Genomic DNA, 7,895 nt, shown 5'->3' with positions numbered 1-7,895 from the left:
TCTCTCTCTCTCTCTCTCTCTCTCTCTCTCTCTCTCTCTCCCTCTCTGGAGCTCTGTAAAAACATTGGGAATAAATTACCTGTTATTAGACTTTCCAAAATAAAACCCAGGTTGATGAAGTCAATGTGCAATGTGTTTTTATTCCATCACCATCATCATCATCATCATCATTATTATTTTACTTATTCACTTTAAGTCTCCCTCACTGCCTCCCCTCCTGGTCACCTAAACATAAACCCAGTTCTCTTTTATTAACACTAATAAACATTATTATTGATTCTTCGAAAATTGCACACATGAATACAAGGTTTCTTGAGCATACCCATCCCTCTCTATCTCTCTCTTACTCCCTTCATCACAATTATTTGGTCAATATCATACCCTCCTTTTTTATTTATGTCTTCAACCCAGTGGTTCTAATTAGTGCCAAATCCAAGATCCAGATGAGTGTGAAGTCATCAACTAAGTCACTGGCCACCTATCAGTGGTTATACTCTTACAGAAAAGTGACACACTCCCTTAGCAACCATCATCTGTCAAAAGCTCCTCAGCATATTATAGGTTTGTACTTCCTATTCTATTCAGTAATCATTCAGTAATCTTTTGCCAATTAAATCTTGTGAGGTCTTGTGTAAGTAACCCCAGTTGCTGTAAGTTCACTCACACTTACAGTCATGTCATACTCAGAGAAAAGAATTTCACAACTCTCCTTATTCTCTGGCTCTTACGTATTTTTCAGCTCTGTTTCTGTCATGTTCCTTGAGCCTTAGGTGGTAGGGTAAGATTTAAATAGAAATGGTGCTTGTGGAATCATTTTAGAGTGTTTTGATATCTACCAGTTAGTGCTGGAACCTTCAGGATTGACATATATCTGTCTCCTTAAACTCCAAGTTCCCTGACCTCACTTTACTCTCTGCATCTCTGCTCCTTTTTTTATTATTCATTTTCACAGGATAGTTTGCATGTGCATCTACTCTAGTTGTGCAGCAAAATCAACATTACTTGCAATAAGAAAAAATATCTGTTATTCAAAAGTTGTTTGTTGAAACTTAAGTCTTTATTGTAATGGCACTTACAAATGGTCTTCTGGGTAAAAGGTGATTAAGCCACCCTGATGGAGTTAGCACCCTTGAAAAGGACATATAAAAAAATGCTTCTAATTTTTTCTTCTCTCACTTACTAATCTGCAAGTTGCCTGTCATCTAAATCCAAATCAGCCAATAACTTTGTTTTGTATTCTTCAGCCTCAAAACAAGGAAATGAAAATTTCCACTTGGTAAACCTTCCAGCCTCAGGAATTTGCTATAGTGATATGATTTATTTAGCTGCTATTCATGTGAGCCATAGTCTCTTAGACTTTCTTCCTAGTGCAGCTGATAACCTTTCTTCTTGGAGTGCCCTTTCCTTCAAGTGCAAATATTAGTTCATGTAACCCAACTACTTTCCACATATAATTAACAGGGCAAAAGGAAGTTTTATTTAGCATTTGCTTTTAAATATTAAGCTTTTGATTTTAGATTTTTTTTAATTCATGACACACAATTCAATCAATGCAAAGTTTTGATTTTCAGTCTCATTGTTCAAATATGAGCTCTCATGAGCCACATTGTCTGGAGACTACAATATTGGACGGCACAGCATTGTAGTTGTGGCATCCTGAGCTGTAAGAATATGAGTTTGATTCTAAGGATTGTGCAAAATATAGACATGGTTGGTGCACATGTGAAACACTGGTGCTTGGAATTAGGGTTGGCACTCATCTGCAACCTTGGTGTTTAGAATAAGGATAAGGGTAAGGGTAAGGGTAAAGGTAAGGGTAAGGGTAAGGGTAAGGGTAAGGGTACGGGTAAGGGTAAGGATAAGGGAAAGGGTAAGGGTTAGGATAAGGATAAGGATAAAGGAGAAGGAGAAGGGGATGGGGATGGGGAAGGGGAAGGATAAGGATAAGGATAAGGATAAGGATAAGGATTGACACACAGCTACAACACTGGAGTTCAGAGTGAAGAGAGTTGCCTCACATCTGAATCCCTAGTTCTCAGAGTAATATTGGCACACATCTGAAACCCTGAAGCTCCAAATGAGGAGTAGCCCACATTTGCAAACCTGATGCTAAAGAGGAGATCCCTGGAGCTTCATGGACAGCTATACTCACCAGTCTGTTTAGAGATTCAACCCTATCTAAAAAAGTAGGAAGAAAGAAGTTGAGGAAGACATCTGACACCAATTCCTTGCTTCTGTATTCACATGTACATAAGTGCATGAAGCCAAGTACAAACTACACAAACATCACACCAATTCTTTTAGTGAAATATGCTTACAAAGCTTTGTGTGCCCTTTAAATTGGTCTAGTCTGTGAACTTGAACCAAACCTGTGTTGTGATTCATCATCATCAAGAAGGAAAGTGGGTTAAATGAAAATTGTACTAGGTGCTTCTATAAGTTACCCAATCTCGTATGGTTTAAACTCTGACCACAATAAAACCCCTTTCCAGACTCTTCTCAGGGATTTAAACTGATATCATCTGGCAAGAAGGTTTCTTTTTAGATCTCCTTTTAGAGGGTGAATAACAAGTCAGGATGTAAGAAGAAGCAGAAGATCTTAGAGGACCTTCTCTTTTGCATTATTAAGAAGTTTTCTCATTTAGTTTGGTTTGGCCTGAGCTTGAGGTCAGAATACCTACTACACCTCAAATGTCCACAAAAAAATTATTTTGACTTGTACTATTTAGTTGCTAGGAAGACCCCCTTAAGGCAGTTAAGTCAACAATTGCCCCCAAACTGCCTCTTTCTTAACACAACTATAAAGGGAATAAATGTAGTGCATTTATTAAGATCAGCTTATGGGTGGATGTCTTCCTTCTTGCTTTTATACTGCTATTTGTTAGTTATGTGATAGTGCATGTGTGTTTTTCAATCAGCCACTCTGTTCATTTAACCAATAGCAAATACTCCTTTAAATCCTCAGTGGTTTTGCTTGCCATTGTCTTTACAGCAATATATTTCTAAGGTTCATTAAAATTTATTCTTCTGATAATCCAAGGATTACTTCAGGACTTGAATGTAGTTCAGTTGAGAGAGTACTCACCTTACATGCAGAGAATACTGGGTCTCTCTTGGGTGGTAAACACGTAAACCAGGCCAGTGGCTCACACCTATAGTCCCAGTACTCAGGAAAGGGAGGCTGAAGGATCAAAAGTTCTAGATCATCCTTTGTTCAGTGAGTTCATAGCTAGCATAAACTAGAGATTGTGTAAAGCAAAAATAGAAACAAAATCCCATTTAAATTAATGAAACAGTACAATAGGTCAATGAGTCACTACTAGAATTGGCTGAGGTCCTATGAAAATATTAAATATGTTATATGCTCAGTGTTTAATATAGTTACACAAACATATCACATAGCCATGTTCTCCTATATTCAAATAGAAACATATTTATAAATCTTAAATCCAGCATTATAGAATAGAGTTGAATTCACTCTAGAGGTCATAGAGTACTACTCACATGGATAGTTATATCTACACTAGTGCTTCCTTGGCATTTATTGTTTTCTCTATCATAACCACGCCCTTTTGAAATCATTACAGTGGCAGCTCACTTAACCACTGTGGCCATGTACTCAGAAGTGCATTGTGAGCTATTTAACATCATGCAACTTTTAAAGTGTGATGAAAGAAATGATGACAACTACAGTGTTTGTATGGGATAACAATCACAAGATTCCATGGTTATGAACTTGATCCATGTTTGGCTAAAATGTAATTATGAGTTATTTTCCTGTGTTTCTTATTCTCATATTTTGAAAGCATAGATTATATTTTATTCAGCAGTTTTATTTACCTCATGGGGAGTGAAAAGCAGATGAGATATAGATTGTGCACAAAAATAGTAAGTATAAAATAAAATAGCAACACATTTGTCAGAGATGTTTACCAGTAATGACCTTCTAAATACAAAGGATGAACATGGGATATTAAAAGGACTTCACAAAAAAAGATAAGAATGAGCTCTCTTGTCTGTGAGCAATTTGAAATCATTGCTCTCTCTCTCTCTCTCTCTCTCTCTCTCTCTCTCTCTCTCTCTCTCTCTCTCTGTGTGTGTGTGTGTGTGTGTGTGTGTATGTGTGTGTGTGTGCATGTGTGTGCACATGTGCATGTAGAACCCAGAAGTCAGTTTCCAGTGTTTTCCTCAAATACTACCTCATTTTTCTGGAAGACGGGTCTCCCAGTAAATGTGGAGCACCCAATTTGCCTAGACTCTATGGCTCTTGAATTTCATGGATATTCTTGAATCTCTCTCCCAGGTGAGGTGATTATAAGTGAAAGGCCAGCATGCCTGGCTTTTTATGTAGGTACCAAGGATCACATTCTGATCTTTATGCTTATATGACTAGTATTCTAACAACTGAGGCATCTCTCCAACCTCATGATGCCAATTTAAATTCAATGCAAGTTCCATTCCCATTCCAATTGAATTCTGAAATCACAGCAAAAAATTAAGGGAGGATCATGAAAAGGGTAATGTATCCTTGGGGAATGTGTAATCAAATAATTTCATCTGCTAGATAATGACATTTTAATTTGAATTAATTCTTACTAAAAAATATCTTGACGACAAAATTTATTATTGTCAATTGATAGATGAGAACACAGAAGCATGGAGAATGTAGGCAATAAATCATATGTATGGAAATGGGATACAATGGTAGTCAAACCCAAGCCAATCAACGTACAGTGTTGTTCATTGTTTCTGCATTGTTGTGCTGAACTGTTGGACCCAGTAACCAAGAAGTGTCAAGTATGTAGAGGGCCCTGGACTATACCATAGCAAGGAACATGCCCTTTCTATAATAAAGTTCATAGGAGCAAATACAATTTGGGATCAGGTGTGAGGCATTTAGGGACCTACTTAGTGACCACTCTTAGCCTCCCTTTTGCTGAGAGACCAATTTAGGCGCCATGGTAACTAAAAATAGATTCTCTAGACATTTTCCTTTGCTCTCGCTCCAGGAACTGACCACATCACCTTGCTTCACCCCCAATTAGTTTTCCATACATAAAGCACTTTGGCTACCTGCCCGACAGAGAACTCAGGAGAGCAGATTTGAGGCTGGTCTTGGCAGAATTCTTAAAGTAGTAGGATACAGGGATTGGCCAGAGTACAGAGTGCCTCCCTGACAACATCAGCCACAGCTCATTTGCCATTAATAACAAGGCAGTCTGCGTTGCTGGGCTTGCTCCAACCTGCTAATAGGTACTCTCTCAGGAATGGCCTTTTCCTCCTTCACAGGCAGAGTGGAGCCATGGCAGGGTATCTATGGGCCAAAAGGATTGTTTCCAACAACCAGGTCTCTGTAGACTTCTAACCTCAGAGGACTCCTCTGTTCAAATGGAAGAATGCCAGCTTCCAGATACCAGGCAAACGAGGAAATATGAGGGTATTCTACTTGTTTTTTATCTGAACATTTTCTTTGTTGGAAGCTTAAACCACTGATTCAGTTAAAAAGGTTAACAGTAGTACAATCTAGTATTTATTCCAACATTTCTCATCTGATGTAGTCTGGCCTGTAGCTTAAGTTAGCAATCACAGAACAGAAAAGAGAGAAAGCATGGGCCAATTTTACAGCCAGATGAATCAAAGCACAGCTGGAGACAGCTGAGTATAGTGAATGGAACATAGATGCTGAGGGGAAGCTGAAGGATTTATAACTTACCACTTTTTTATTGAGAACAAGTCTCTTCCACTGGCCAGGCTCTTTTCTGATTTGTTGAATGACCTGGTTCTCTAAATTTGTCTATTATGAACATGATGAAAGATGTTTTAAAAATATTCAGAACTCCAGGACATAATTAGATAGATGGTTTAAATTTCAAAGTGAGCATAGAATTGGGTCTATGCCACTAGAGGTTCTAGTTCTCTGTATCTAAGGATGTTGTTTGTATCTATTCACTATGCTGAGTTACAAACATGTTTGGGTATGGGTAGAATCAGGCAGGCCTTCAGGGATTTTCCCACAGTTCCCATGAAGATCCAATAGTGTAACAGGATGCTGAAACAGGACCTGATCAGTACTAGCAAACTGAATACCAGAAGATCCTATTTTATGTATTATCTAAATACTATATTGTATGTATCCTCTGTCTGCTTTTCTCCTCCATTCACAAGCTAGTATTACTACAGTATGGCCTTTCCCTTACTTAAAGTGTCCATCATGCATAAATAAAGTGTCTGTATTTGTTCTTCTCTCCTCCCAAAACCTTTCACAGACTTGAAGATGATCCTGTTGTAAACAGCTTATTATACAAGCATGAGAACCTGGGTTTGATTCCTGGGGCCAACTTAAAAATAAAACAAAGTTAAATGTGTTAACACATACTTTCAATCCCAGGACTAAGAAGATGGAGACACAGGAATTTCCAGGGCTTGGTCATCAGCTAGTCCAACAGCACTGGTGAGGCCCAGATCCAGGAAGAAAGCTTTTCTACAAACACAAAGTAGAGAAAGTGGAGAGTGGCTGAGAGGGACACCCAAAGTTTGCTTGTGACTGTTATCCACACATATGTAGGTATACAATGCATCTACATATATGCACCATTATTTATGAACACACACACGCACACCACACACCACACACCCCACACCACACGCACACACACACACACACACACACACACACACACACACACACACAAACACATTCTTAACTCTGCAGGGCTCGGGACTGTCTGACACCTAATATGGACCAAGGCATCAATGATTCATTTGGCCATTAACTTATCTTCATAGGGATTTTAACTGCAGACATTCTCTAAACTCAAAAGAATAATTCTCTTCAAAGTATTGAATCCTGGAACAGAATGTGCAGACAAGTGTGGAGATATTTTGCCCAGTGTCTTGCTTCTGACACCATGAAACATACCATGACGTTTTTGAAGATAGTGCATTAAAAGTACTTTACTTTGTAACGTTTTGATGCCTGAAGGAGATTCCCCTTTCCTGCTAAAAATCCCTCAGCTATATATGGACAAGCAAACACTTTGAAAATGTAATCAAAATATCCATTTAGCCCCTTCTGATGTTTCCTATGAAGTTATTCTTAACCCCAAGTCAGAAGCATCCCTGCTTCTTAGCTTTCACTGACAATAACGCTGAGTCCTCCCAATGAAAATCTAAGAAAAAATTACATCTTAATGAAACAATATGCATCTTGGAAGGCTTTAAAGAGGAAGTAAGATTGTGTTGAAATGGCAGATAATCACATTCCACAACAATGCATTGCAGTTGGTTTTTATAAAGCTGAGTGGACATGCTTGATCTCTTAAAATCATGTTTGCATCATTAAAAGCTGATGCTGAGTATTTTCCTGTAAGCACAATAGGAAACAACTGAAGAATGATGCTACTTGTAGGCAAATAGAAATGGAAACATTTATGCCGGGACTCATCTTATTACATTTCCAGGAAAATTTGGTGGAATGTCCAAGCACAGCTTTTGATCCCACTAAGCAATGTCACTGGAGTTTGTAACCTGGGTGTGCATGTAGACTTTCTGGTTGAAATGGAGCACTTACTATATTTAAACAAGAAGTTTCTAAGCCAATTCACTTAATTATCTATGTCTCAGTAGCTGTGGTTGTAACAAGAATATCAAAGAATAGAAAGGGGGTCCAACAGTTAAGAATGTTTTTTGATTTTGCAGAGGACAATTCCCAAAACCCATGTATGGAGTTTACAACTGCCAGTAAATACAGCTTCTGGAGATTTGACAACCTCTTCTGGACTCTACAGGCCTCTGTCTCTCTGTCTATCTGTCTCTCTGTCTATCTGTCTTTCTCTCTGTCTCTCTGTTTCTGCCTCTGCCTCTGCCTCTCTCTCTCTCTCTCTCTCTCTCTCTCT

The sequence above is a fragment of the Grammomys surdaster genome, unplaced genomic scaffold (assembly GCF_004785775.1).
Source record: "Grammomys surdaster isolate TR1022 unplaced genomic scaffold, NIH_TR_1.0 235, whole genome shotgun sequence".
Classification (NCBI taxonomy): Eukaryota; Metazoa; Chordata; class Mammalia; order Rodentia; family Muridae; genus Grammomys; species Grammomys surdaster.
Note: the sequence above shows the minus strand (reverse complement) of the source record.